We start from the raw sequence: 13322 nt of genomic DNA, 5'->3' as shown, positions 1-13322 counted from the left end.
TAAATGATTAAAGTGACATCAACTCTTTAGTGGGGATGGTTTATACATGAAAATAGGTATTAATTTCCAGTATGGTATATTTTCAAAAGTACATAGTAGGTATCACCAGTTTAAAATCAAATTATATATATTCTAAAATGGTTTTAATATAAAGCTCTGTGTTTATTTATATTAACCATATCAAAACCACCTCAAAGTATAATTCTTGTTTGCCACAAATAGCGCTAACTTATTTTTACCTAGCGAAGTACTTCTGCTGAGAATGACTAAATTTGTCATATTTTACACTATTATCAGCTATTTATTAAAAGGTTGCTAGCCTCATTTTCAGAGAAGGCAATGGCACCCCACTCCAGTACTCTTGCCTGGAAAATCCCATGGATGGAGGAGCCTGGAAGGCTGCAGCCCATGGGGTCGCAGAGAGTCAGACACGACTGAGCAACTTCACTTTCACTTTTCACTTTCATGCACTGGGGAAGGAAATGGCAACCCACTCCAGTATTCTTGCCTGGAGAATCCCAGGGACGGGGGAGCCTGGTGGGCTGCCATCTGTGGGGTCGCACAGAGTCGGACATAACTAAAGCAACTTAGCAGCAGCAGCAGTCTCAATTTGGTTATATTGATAAAGAGAAATTTCTGTGTTCATATTACACCATTATGTATTGTGTGCTCAGTTGCTCAATCTGAATCTTTGTGGCAGGACTGTAGCCTACCAGGCTTCTCTGGCCATGAAATTTTCCAGGCTAGAGTACTGGAGCAGTTTGCCATTTCCTATTCCAGGGGATCTTCCTGCCCCAGGGATTGAACCTGAGTCTCCTGCATTGGCAGGTAGATTCTTTACCACTAGCACCACCTGTACGTTTTAAAGAAGATAAACTTTGCTGAAAGTGTTCATGTCTCTATTTCACTTAAAAAAAAAAAAAACAATTTACAGATATGCATTTGGGCTCCTGATTCTGAGTATTTGGACTACAAATGCTTTCCCCTGTGTATTTTGTATTTTCTCTAAATTACATACTTTGAAAGATTTCATGGCATAAGTATTTGCGGTGTCAGCTGAAGAATGAATTTGATTACCTTACAGTTTTCACAGTGCTGTTAATTTAAGTATCCATTAGGCATTTACTGATTTAGATTTTGGTAAGATATACTATCAGAACTCTAATCTTTAGACAAGTGAATTAACCCCCTAGGAGCTTAGATACTCCTAGTTCTGGTTTTCACTTTTAAGGAAAACATTAAAAGGGTAGAAAAGATAGTTTGCTGTAACATTAAAAGAAACTTTTCAATATTATACTTATAAAGGGATTTAATTATGGATTTTATTTTGTAATTTTGTTTTATGGGATTACTTTATGTGTTTTAATTTTAATTTACCGTCATAGTTTCTTTTTTACTTTGGTGTTTTGATCATGGATGACTTAGATTAGACAGTAACTGGAGAAGATGTTTTCAAATGTGGATTTAAAGAAAACATTTCTGTTTAACAGTTTGATTTCGAGTTATGTCATAACCTGTACTTTTTTTTGAAAAAGAAGAAAACCCATCAGTTCAGTACTGACAAATAGACCTATTTGTTATGGTATTACTGGTACATAACTGTTTGTTTCTCTATTTGTAGTTTTGATGATGATTGTGTTTAATAGAAAGTAGAAAGTTCTGGCCTCTGACTGTTAATAATATGAGATACTTGAGATGTGAGTATAGTTAGGGTATGCTTTTTCTGGTTCAAGGGACTAAATGTCTTTAAAGCTTAATTGGCATAAAATTTTACCACACTTCCTATTGAATTACTTTTCACTTTGGACTCATTCAGTTCAGTTCAGTTTAGTCGCTCAGTGTGTCCCACCCACTCTTTGTGACCCCATGAATCGCAGCACGCCAGGCCTCCCTGTCCATCACCAACTCCTGGAGTTCACTCAGACTCATGTCCATCGAGTCTGTGATGCCATCCAGCCATCTCATCCTCTGTTGTCCCCTTCTCCTCCTGCCCCCAACCCTGCCAGCATCAGAGTCTTTTCCAGTGAGTCAACTCTTTGCATGAGGTGGCCAAAGTACTGGAGTTTCAGCTTCAGCATCATTCCCTCCAAAGAAATCCCAGGGCTGATCTCCTTCAGAATGGACTGGTTGGATCTCCTTGCAGTCCAAGGGACTCTCAAGAGTCTTCTCCAACACCACAGTTCAAAAGCATCAATTCTTTGGTGCTCAGCCTTCTTCACAGTCCAACTCTCACATCCATACATGACCACTGGAAAAACCATAGCCTTGACTAGATGGACCTTTGTTGGCAAAGTAATGTCTCTGCTTTTCAACATGCTATCTAGTTTGGTCATAACTTTTCTTCCAAGGAGTAAGCGTCTTTTAATTTCATGGCTGCAGTCACCATCTGCAGTGGTTTTGGAGCCCCAAAAAATAAGGTCTAACACTGTTTCTACTGTTTCCCCATCTATTTCCCAGGAAGTGATGGGACCAGATGCCATGATCTTTGTTTTCTGAATGTTGAGCTTTAAGCCAACTTTTTCACTCTCCACTTTCACTTTCATCAAGAGGCTTTTTAGTTGCTCTTCACTTTCTGCCATAAGGGTGGTGTCATCTGCATATCTGAGATTATTGATATTTCTCCTGGCAATCTTGATTCCAGCTTGTGCTTCTTCCAACCCAGCATTTCTCATGATGTACTCTGCATATAAGTTAAATAAGCAGGGTGACAGTGTACAACCTTGACGTACTCCTTTTCCTATTTGGAACCAGTCTGTTGTTCCATGTCCAGTTCTAACTGTTGCTTCCTGACCTGCATATACGTTTCTCAAGAGGCAGGTCAGGTGGTCTGGTGTTCCCATCTCTTTCAGAGTTTTCCACAGTTTGTTGTGATCCACACAGTCAAAGGCTTTGGCATAGTCAATAAAGCAGAAATAGATGTTTTTCTGGAACTCTCTTCCTTTTTCAATGATCCAGCGGATGTTGGCAATTTGATCTCTGGTTCCTTTGCCTTTTCTAAAACCAGCTTGAACATCTGGGATTATCTATAAAGCAAAATTTGTATTTAAAGGCCATATTTTTCTCTATTGATTTACGTTATAATTTTGTATTCCTATTAAAATTATTTTGGTCCAAAGATGAATAAAGAGCATCTTGCAAAGGAAGTATAGGAACATGTTGTTTTTAGAACTACCAAGGAAATGTGCAATTTATCCCCTTTAATCACCAAAGTTATTACCTTTTTAAACTTTCAAAAATATTTTTATTTATTTACTTTAGACTGGGCAGGGTCTTCATTGCTGCTCACATTTGATGCTTCTTTTGCCGAACAGGGGCACTCTCTAGACGCAACACACGGGCTTCCCATTGCGGTGGCTTCTCTTGTTGCAGAGTGCGGGCTCTAGGACGCACAGGCTTCAATAGTTGCAGCATGTGGCCTCAGCAGTCACAGCTTCCAGGCTCTAGCACAGGCTCAGTAATTGCAGCATGGGGCCTCAGCAGGCACAGCTTCCCGGCTCTAGCACAGGCTCAGTAGCTGCAGCATGTGGCCTCAGCAGTCGCAGCTTCCAGGCTCTAGCACAGGCTCAGTTGTTGTGGCACACCCATGGCATGTGGGATCTTCCCAGATCAGGGAAGGAACCTGTGTCCCCTGCATTGGCAGGCAGATTCTTTACCACTGAGCCACCAGGGAAGCCCTCACCAAAATTATTTTAGTCATTGTGGTAAAAATCATATTCAAATATATTACATATTTCCTTGCTCTCTTAGAAGATATTAAAAATAATTTCCTCTTATCGATGACAAAGGTCAGTATTACAAGCAGTAATTATTACTCTAGAGGTTATTTGTTCTACATTGGGAGCGTGAGTCTACTGATAAACTTCTTTAAACGTCTGTGTCATCTTTGTGTAGATTTCTCTCTCCCTCTCCATTGTTATTATTGCTTTGGTAATCAGTACCAGTCTTTTGCAATTATTTGTAATTAGTAGGGGAACCTCATAACCAACCTTCTTAAAAGTAACAGCTCAAGAGTCTAAACATTGACTTTGAATAGGTTCTGAGTGAGAAGAACCTGAGGGACTTTTGATGAAATTTCTCTCAGCTGTTCTCATCTTCAAAAGCCAATTCATATTCAAGGTGTGGCTCTTGTGTTCCTTTCTCTATGAAGCCTTCTAAGACTAGCCAAATTTTTCCTCATCAGTGCATCATTTAATTTTTATTTTTTAAAAAGGTTTGTAGCAGCTCTATTTGTAATAGGCAAAAACTAGAAAGAATCAAATGTCCTTTTCTGGATAAATGGCTAAGCAAACTGTGGAATATCTATGCCATGGAATACTATTCAGCATTAAAAAAGGACTGAACTATTTATATATACTATATCCTGGATAAATCTCCAACTATACTGAGTGAAAAAAAGCCAGTCCCCAAATGTTGCATACTACATGCATGATTTTAAACCCTTTAATGTAGCTAGTACACCCAGTTAGTACAGTCAGAGCTGAGGACCCAAGCAGTATGTTTCTGACCTTAACTATTTCACTATTATTAAGAAAAATCATCCGAAACTTAGAGCTAGAGTGCGGGGTAGGAGCCCGTATATGCTGACAAAGTCGTATTGGGGCACTGTTTAACCAACAGGGCTTAATTCCCAAGGAGAATATATCTTTGTTTAAACTTGCTGTTTACTATTTGATTAGAACCCAGACACTATAAAGTTACACATTAATTTGTACATGTTTTCCTCTGGTAGACAAGATAACCTCAAAGTTATGGTTTGTTACCTTGAGGCCATTAGCCAGGTATGATTCTAACCTAGTAGTCTTACTGTAACATTCTTTTTAATGCTTGTAAACACCCAGTTCTTGTTTTTGGAGCCCACTTTACCATTGTATTGGCTTCCCTCATTAATGAGATAAGTAATTCTTTTAATGTGTTCACTTTATATTTCTGTGAGAGCCAAGTTAACTTTTTATAAATTATACTTTGACTTTATATTGTCTTTTACTTATGCAAAAGAAGGAAATACTACATTTTGAATCATCTTTGATATTTTCTAGTAAGGAAAAATAAATATATTTTACGTTTTCCTCAAAACCAGAATGCTTTAGAAGAGCAGGGAAATTGTTCAGGCTACAAGGAAATAGTTATGTGTCCCAACCACTTCCTAAAATCGTTAACCAAAGGCTTTTAGAGATCTTTGTAAATATTTCTTTTGTGATTCTCTAAATGGTTATCATTTGTGTAGCTGCCTTATGCACTATTGGGATTCCCTAAGGACACAGGCTTTGTCTTTATAAACCTGAGATGATTCTTGCCGTAGCAGACTCGATAAGTGCTGAAAGAATGAATTTTGCATATGTGAAATCCTTTGGAATCTGTAAAGTATTATACAATATATATTTTGTCTAGTCCTCTAGTACTTCTTCCTTAAATATTTACTTTCCTCTTCCTACTTTGGAGGAGGAAATAATAATTTTCCCCACATTTTTCTTGTTGATGGGCTGCCATACACAGCAGCAAAACAGAAATGCTGGATCTTAAATTACTTCAGACCAGCACAGCATCTTAGGTTCCTGTTCCCTTTGGCCCAGGTGACTAGTTGGATAAGGTTTGTTTTCCCTCTTTCCCGAGAGATAGAAGTGATTTCCAGAAACAGAAACCGCACACCACATCCTGATGTGAGTGTATTAATCTTCGGTGGCTCAGATTTTGCTCCACCTGAGGTTTACTTGGACATTGAGACTTTTGAACTGATCTTTGAAATGTACCCCAGTCCTCCAGCAACTTTTAAACTGGAATTATTACTTCCTAGAACTATTTTTGTTTCAGTTCTAGGAAATGTTTCTCCAGGGCTAACTTGGATTATAGACACATGCACACTTTGGACCCGTTATAGTCTCTTAGTGTTCAGAGCTGTCACCCAGGGACTCCGTAATCAGTCTGTAGCCCTTATCTTTGTCCTGAGAGGTTAGCATTGCCTTTGTCTTAAAAGTTTGAAGGCTGCATTGATAATTGGCAGAGATTTCATTTCTCTGGGACTTATTTTTAAATTTAATCATGTTATGACTCACTGTATTTTTGGAGAATATAGAAACAAAAATCTCAAAAAAAAAAAAAAAGAAAGAAAACCCCTCTCTAGTGATAAATGAACTGTCACCTGCACACACCTCTTTGAGTGTTTTTTGACCACCCAGGTGAGGAGCTTAGCAGGAAACTCTGGCCAGCTGCTTCCCCCGTCCACCAGGGGGAGATCCTGCTTGGAACCAGGTAGCACCAAAGCTGATGGCTGCTGGGAAAAGTGGAATCTTTCCTCCCCCATCTGGTAGTGTATTCCATTAAAGGGAAAAAAAGAAAAAGTGAGAAAATGTCAAAAGTAAAAAATCTTTTCCTGTTTTTTTTTTTTTCACACCTTATTCATATTCATCTCTTTTCAAGGAAAAGTCTGACTTTAGCATATGAAAATTGGTCTTTTTGGAGTGTCCTTAATCTGTCTCAGTTATTAGGTCAGTTGATAATGAAAGGTGGTGGGGAGAGCATTTTCACCTTTATTTTCTACCCGTCTGTGTTGTGAGAATTATTTAAAAGAAACATGGATTCTTAGTTTTTTAACATGATATAAAAACTGTAGGTATTAAAGTGGTGAGATATCAAATTCTTTCTTGATTTGAATCATTGTCTCCTAAACTTGGGGAGTTTTAAAAATACAGGTTCTCAGGCCTCACCCTGGGAGAGCCTGATTCAGGTCTGGGACAGGGCCCGAGAACCTGTTTTTAATAGATACCTCAGGTGAAGACCAGGTGTGGGAACCTGTGGTGTAAATTATTAAGATGGCCCCTTAAAACAAATTGTTTTCCCCAATATTGACAGCAAAGGGTTTTCTACAAATCCTCAAGAGATTTTAAAGTGATTAATCAAAGCAGCCACGCAGGGTCAATCTTCTTCAGGCATGTGGCTGAAAGTGAGTTTCCCTTACAAAGTAGGAACCAAATCAGCAAGACAGACCAGGTGTTGGTGTAGGTTTCCCCAGTAAGTGGTGATAACCGCCTGCCTTGTGCCTTTTGCTGAGGCAGTCAAGGAGCACTTTCGTAGCCAGAGAAAATGAGATGGGCCGTTCGACCCTTCCAGGGACTTTCTCTGCCAGGCTTGGGTCAAAACAGATGACACTGAGACCAAGCCATTGCACGAATGGGCTTCCAACACTGGTCACACTGGGCTACTCAGGAAAAGTGAGCCCTGGGGACCCTTGAACTGGCAGCAAAAGGGAGGATTCCTTATCCTCAGTTAGCTAGACAAGCCGCAAGTTGTTCTTGATTCGTTTGCTAATGAAGCAACCACAGAATTTTATTTCTGCTTTGAGAAATTTCAGTATATCTCCATATCTAACCTTTGTTAAGTTTGCAACAAAGCTGAGGACAGTTTGTTCATTTTAAATAACGCTTGGTTGGGTTCACAACAACTCTGTCCACCCATAGCCCTCCAGCGACGCGAGCTTGTCAGAATATGATGGCTGTGGTACAAGCCAAGGGTTTCATCAGCAGTCTCAGAGAAAAGGAATCCACTCCTCCCAGCTCTCACAAAGGACTTCCTCAGGGAGAACAAGGGGAACTTCTTTGGCTCATGTCTGTCTATGAGGTTGATTGGTCCAGGATCCATGGTCTAACTGGCAACTCCCAGTTCCCACACACACAAAAACTGAGACCAAAACATAGCACTGCAGTCAGCCGGGGTGCGGTTTGTAAGTTAGACTAGAGCACAAAGAAATGTATCTGTTTAAAATGCTGACCGAAATTCAGTTGAATGACAAATCTCATTTAAGAACTATGCACATATTGTATGCTTTATGGTGTAAACTGCATTTGGTACAACCAAATGTGCAAGCAGATGGGCCCAGTGTGGAAGGCGTGAGCGGGGTCTGTGGCAGCCTTGCAAAGCAGACCCGCCTCAGGGGTGCCTCTGACATCAGCGTCGCCACATTTAGCAGCTCACCAAAATATGTTTGGGTTTGTTTTTTTTGGGAGAACACAAAAGGATTTTCCCCCATTTCCTCTATAAATATCTACTGGGCAGGAGATCAGGTAAAATCCCTCAAATAAGACTTGTAAGTCTGGCAATGTTTTACAAAGGTCATAGTCCAAAAAAAAAAAATTAATAACCTTTATCTACATTCCCATCACTCCTGTCCATTAAACAGCTATCTGTCTAACCCTCCCCACTTTTAGATACATTCAGTTCCTTGTGTTTCTCTTGGAAACAGAACTTCCCGATGCAGGGCAATCGTCAGCCTCAGAGAACACTGTCTGGGAATCCCCTAGCATGTCCGTGCTTGTACTGCTTGTTAAGCTGAGCCTCTCTTGTCCAGGGCAAGTGGCTGTCTTCAGGCATGTGAACGCTGTCTGATTCAGAGTGCTCAGGCATCCTGGTGTTGAAAACGGACTCGGAATGTCTGGAGAGCGTAGGGCTGAAAGCAAAAAATATTGGCCCCCTTTGGAGCTGTTCTTCTCCAGTGCAACCACAGCAGAGCGGCAGGCCAGAGGATAGCGCGACCTTTCTTCCCCTCCCACCTCCATCCTCTTTGGGGCTGCAGAGGATTGGCGAGGGAGGCGCCTCCACCCCTTCCCCGGCGCCTTTATATGGTGACTTGGCTCCCCACTCGCCCTCCGCCTCCAGCCTGGCAGGAGCGCCCTGTGGCTGTCTTCCCAGCCTCTCGGCAGCCACATTCCCAGTGGGTGCTGTGAGCGTTTGGCTGAGCTCGCTCCTTTTTTCGGCCTTGGCCTTGGTCTGCACCCCTGACCGGGCGGGCGGCACAAAAAGCCCTTAGCTTGTTCATTCTTTCCAGCTCCTGCTGCTTTGCCCTTGTGGAGCTGGCTCTTCCCGCCCACCTCCTCCGACTCAGCACAGAACCCAAATGCCTGATTTATGTCTGTTGACTTAAAAAAAAGAACAGAGCCCAGTGAAATTCTAGCATCGCCCTGGTGCTTTTGAGTGATAGCTGCGTTCAGAAGCATACACTAGGCGCTCAGTAAAGGGATGTTGGTGGGATGGATAGTGGATGTAAGCATCAAGTATAATCTCTTCTGATTTTTAAATGATTTTCTACTTCGATTCTGGTTTTGAGCCTCCAGCATCTCCCAATTCTTCTGATTTGTATGGCTCAGCACTTGGGCAAACTGTTGACCCACTTTCAGTAGCCTGGGGTTAATTAGCATTTCTGCAGCACTGCAGTCTGTCTTCCCAGTGGTAAAATTTATCTGTTCTTCAAGCCACCTGTAAGCTCGATTAACACTGGAGTTTTGTCTGAAGGTGGAAAGTTGGGTAAATGTTGCAAATTGCAAATCCTGATTGAGCTCTCAGATCCAGATTGCGTGAGAAGTTTCTAACCAAAATTTAAAGAGGGCATCTTGATGAGTTTAATTTTCTGGTTAAAGGAGGGTTCCAATTTTGAGCACATTTACAACCCCTTCAATTTCAACCCATTTTTGAAAATCTTTCTAAAATGTTTTCCTTGACTTAGGAGAAGTATTCTCTGAAGTAAGTGATGGAGCCTGCTGAATATAGTTGATTCTTTCTGTGACATCTTGATATGGTCCCTTCCCCATGGCCAACATTGTGCACATGGGCTATTTTAAGGTTCTGTGGGTAGGAAGGGTGTGGAGTCAGGGAGGAGTGGACGGTGGGTGGGGAGTAAAGTGAGGTAATGGCAGAAGTGGTCACGTGGGGCTGGATGGTAATTAGATGCTGGCTTTGGCGTTTTATAGGCAGTGGATGATTTTGAACAAGGGGGTGATGTAAGAGCTGTGCTCTAGAAGTGGTGTTAACCTTGGTCACAGAGGGAGGAGCCCATCAAGGATCTCTGACAAGAGTCTACAGACTGGGTTAGCCAGAGTGGGTGTGGGAAGTGGGAGTCGGGAGATTCTGAGATGACAGAGTGGAGGGAACTCGGAGACTGAATGAGAGGGAAGAATAGAGGTTGCCGCTGGGGCTGAGCCTGGGGAAGACGAGGGTCATGGGAATGAGGAGGAGGGTTGAAGTGGTTTGGGAATCCATCTGTGAGTACAGAAGTGATTGTCTGAGTCCTGCTTCTTCTCTTTACCAGTGTGGCACTCTGGGGCCAGGGAGCCTCTTCAAGCCTCAGTTTCTACATCTCTGAGTAGGGAGAAATCTCCTTCATTGACTTTAGGCCAGTGTTTCTCACATGGAAAGTAAGAGTCCACACAGAGGCTGTTGCTGGAACTCGACAGAGACCACTCTGTTCAGCAGTGTCCTGCTCCTTGTTTTGTTCCAGTTAGAGTAATTTGATTTACAGGCGTGTGGAGCCCATTCAGATTGAGTAACATGTTTGCTCATGAGGGCACAGCTTATGCTAAACCAAAGAGAACATTCAGCTTTCTACCGGCTATACCTGGGATGCACAGTTGAGGTCAGGCTTCGTCCAGTACGTGAACCAGTCTGAGTTCTGGTTGGTCAGAGTTGTTGCTGGGCTGATTCCTTTTTAAGCAAAATTAGAAAGTCGATGTGAACTGGTTATACTAGATTGCCTTTTAAAAAAAAAAAAAGATTCTCCTGATTCATCTTCATTTTGCTGTTTCAAAACTACACAGTTGTGGTCTGAACAACTTTGTGTTCAGTTTAACAAAAAGGCTGTAACAGTGCTGATTTATAGGTGGTTCTCAGATATTGTCTTAGAATAAAGGAGAGGCTCTGTACCTCAACGGAGAATGGCACAATGATGAAATTGTTTTTTGCGAGTTATTTCTCTGCAAATTGATGATCTCGGCCTTTGTGTAATTTTTCAAATCTTTATAGGATTTTAATTAAGTGATATTTAATAGACCTATGGAACAATAAAAAACCTCACGGTAACACCGTTCAGGGGCCGAGTACCTCAAGAGCACAGACCACCCACGGAGGGGCAAAGGGGCCCTCTTCCTCAGCCCCCTCGTTCAGGATTCCTGATGAGTCCAGACAAGCACTGGCAGGGGAGTAATGAAACACCACCTCTGCCAGCTGCCTGTGAGCCTGCTCCTCTTCTGGCCTATTCCATTCTCTCTCGAGAGTCATGGAGAACATATTTGAGAAGGATTGAGGGGAGAAAAAGAAGATGATGCTTTAGACAGCCCTGAGAAAGAGGACAGAAGTAGCAAGCATAGCAGTTGCTGGAAGTTTGGTGGTGCACACAGTGCAATCTGCCAGCCCATTTGTTGATTCTGCATGCCATCCTTCAGTTGGCACCACTGCTGCCAGGAACCACCCCCTCCTTTTTCCATCTGAAGGCAGGGAGAGAGGCGCTGCGGCAGCGTTAACTCTTCCTGCCCTAAAGCCTAGAGTTTCTTATCCCCGTGTCAGGCTTAATAACCTGTGCCATATTAGGACCCACGGAGATATTTGAATCAAAGAATTTTAAAAGTGGCAGGGGCCTGAGGAAGGTTTTCAAGCAGGAAAAGCAGCACCCAGTCTTCCCAGGTGGGACCAAATGTGATGGTGGGTAGAAGTTTGAATTTTGAAGAGTGAGGACCTAGAGGGAAACCTGCTTTTACCTGCAGCCAGAGATCTGGTCAGCAAATCAGCAGTGACAGTTGGAGGTGGTACAGGGCCAGAGGAGTCTTCTGAGCTAGACCAACCAGAAAAACAAACATTGGAGGTAGAGGTGAAGTGGCAGAGTGAGCCAGAGGGAGAGGGGTGGACCAAATAGTCTAGCATCCTTCAGAAGACAAATCTTAGGAGGTAAATTAATTCTCTTGATGATTTAGCCAACAGAATGCAGCTGTTTATTGTGTGCTTTAAGAAGTCATTTAAAAACACTGATCATGTCTTTCCTGTCTTGCTTAATATGCTTTTGTGGAAATAAGAGCAAGTCCAGGGAACACCGGGAAGTCTAGAAATGTTGGCCATAACTACTGCCTAGGGCATGAGGGAGGTGGTTATCCGGATTGTGGGAACATTTTGTTCCAATTAAGGAACTGCAAATTGTCACTTCAGAGAATTAGTTAATTTATGTACCTAGGTGCTTGGAACAGTGATTGGTGCATCATAAACACAGAGTATTAGTTGCTGCTACTACTATTAGTAATAATAGTAATTATTACAATTTTCAGAGGTAGGGCTAGTGCAGAGTCTTTAATCAGAAATTGTGTATCAGAGTTTATGGGAAAAGCTCTTGCTCCTCAGTTTAGAAAACACAGTGGAATTTTCCTTCAAGGAGCCTAGTTCTCAGAAACAGCCTCTGTCTTGGTTGGAAAATGGTCTGCTTTGCTGTTGGGTGTGACAAGGGAGGGAGAGAGTACTCTTTTCCAGAGCCCAGGGAGAGGCCTGCCCCACAGGGGATTACATGAAGTAACCACTGGTTTCACGTGAAGGGGAACTGGAGTTTTATAACACAAGTTTGTGAGCTTGGTTTAGATTTAAGACCTACCTGCTTCAGCTTCTTTAGGGAACTGTCTGGTGATCAGACACAAACAAGGTGACCCCAGACCCGGAAAGGGACTGCCCCAGGTGTTCTTTCTCAAGACATGCGCCTTTTCCCAGTGTCAACTCACCTATCCTCCACACCACATATCTGCTTTTATTAATTTATCAAGGTTGAACTCAAAACCATGGTCATAACTTTGCTAACCTCTCCCGCTGCCACCCCCTGTTCACTGAGTGTCCTCTTATCTAGACTCCTCTAAGACCCCTGGGTCTTTCCCACATAGGTTAACACTACTAGTATCTTGCTGATAGTGAAGGATTCCGAACAGTGCCTGAATCATTGCTCACTACAGTGTGTGCTTTATCTGTTTGGTCTCATTTAGTTTTGCGTCACAGTATTTCCCCCATTTTACAGATGAGTTAATCTGTAAGGCCAAGTGAAGTGGGACCCAGGCTGCCTGGCTCTCTAGCTGGGAACCATAATCCCCTTGGGTGTCTAGTTTCTTCCTTAGCCCTTTCAGTCTTTGCAGTTTCTCCACTTATTGTTAGCCTTGTCTTCTCAAGTAGATGGTGAACTCTTCAGAGCTCCTTGCCTCATCCCTGTTTGTATATGTGTGTATTCCCCTAGAGCCCAGCATTCAAAATGTACCCAAGGACTAGCATTCCAGTTGTGGTGGGGGCAGGAGTGAGTCCCCTGCCTGGTCTACCTGTGTGATGGGTTGCACACTGCCCAGCTGAGGTTTTTCAGGGTGTGAACACTCTCCTGGGCCAGCGCACATCGTGTTAGACTCTGTCCTTTCTTAGTGTTGGCAAATGGCTCACAGCTGCACAAGCAGCAGCCTGGCCGCTTCTCCACCAGGGCCAGAGAAAACGTTTTCAAGAACAAGCAGGAACAAGCTGGTATTGGCAGAGCAGACGCAGGCAAGCCCCAGCGTCTT

The 13322-nt window shown here is 42.6% G+C and overlaps 1 protein-coding gene across 1 annotated transcript in view; it reads left to right on the top strand.

The window, feature by feature from the left end:
* ARMC2 (armadillo repeat containing 2) overlaps window positions 1-13322 on the top strand; it is a 123330-nt gene that overhangs the window by 79699 nt on the left and 30309 nt on the right. The gene's annotated exons all lie outside the window — the stretch shown is intronic.

Source organism: Budorcas taxicolor, chromosome 9 (genome assembly GCF_023091745.1).
Source record: "Budorcas taxicolor isolate Tak-1 chromosome 9, Takin1.1, whole genome shotgun sequence".
Lineage (NCBI taxonomy): Eukaryota > Metazoa > Chordata > Mammalia > Artiodactyla > Bovidae > Budorcas > Budorcas taxicolor.
This window is presented reverse-complemented; position numbering and strand designations above follow the sequence as displayed.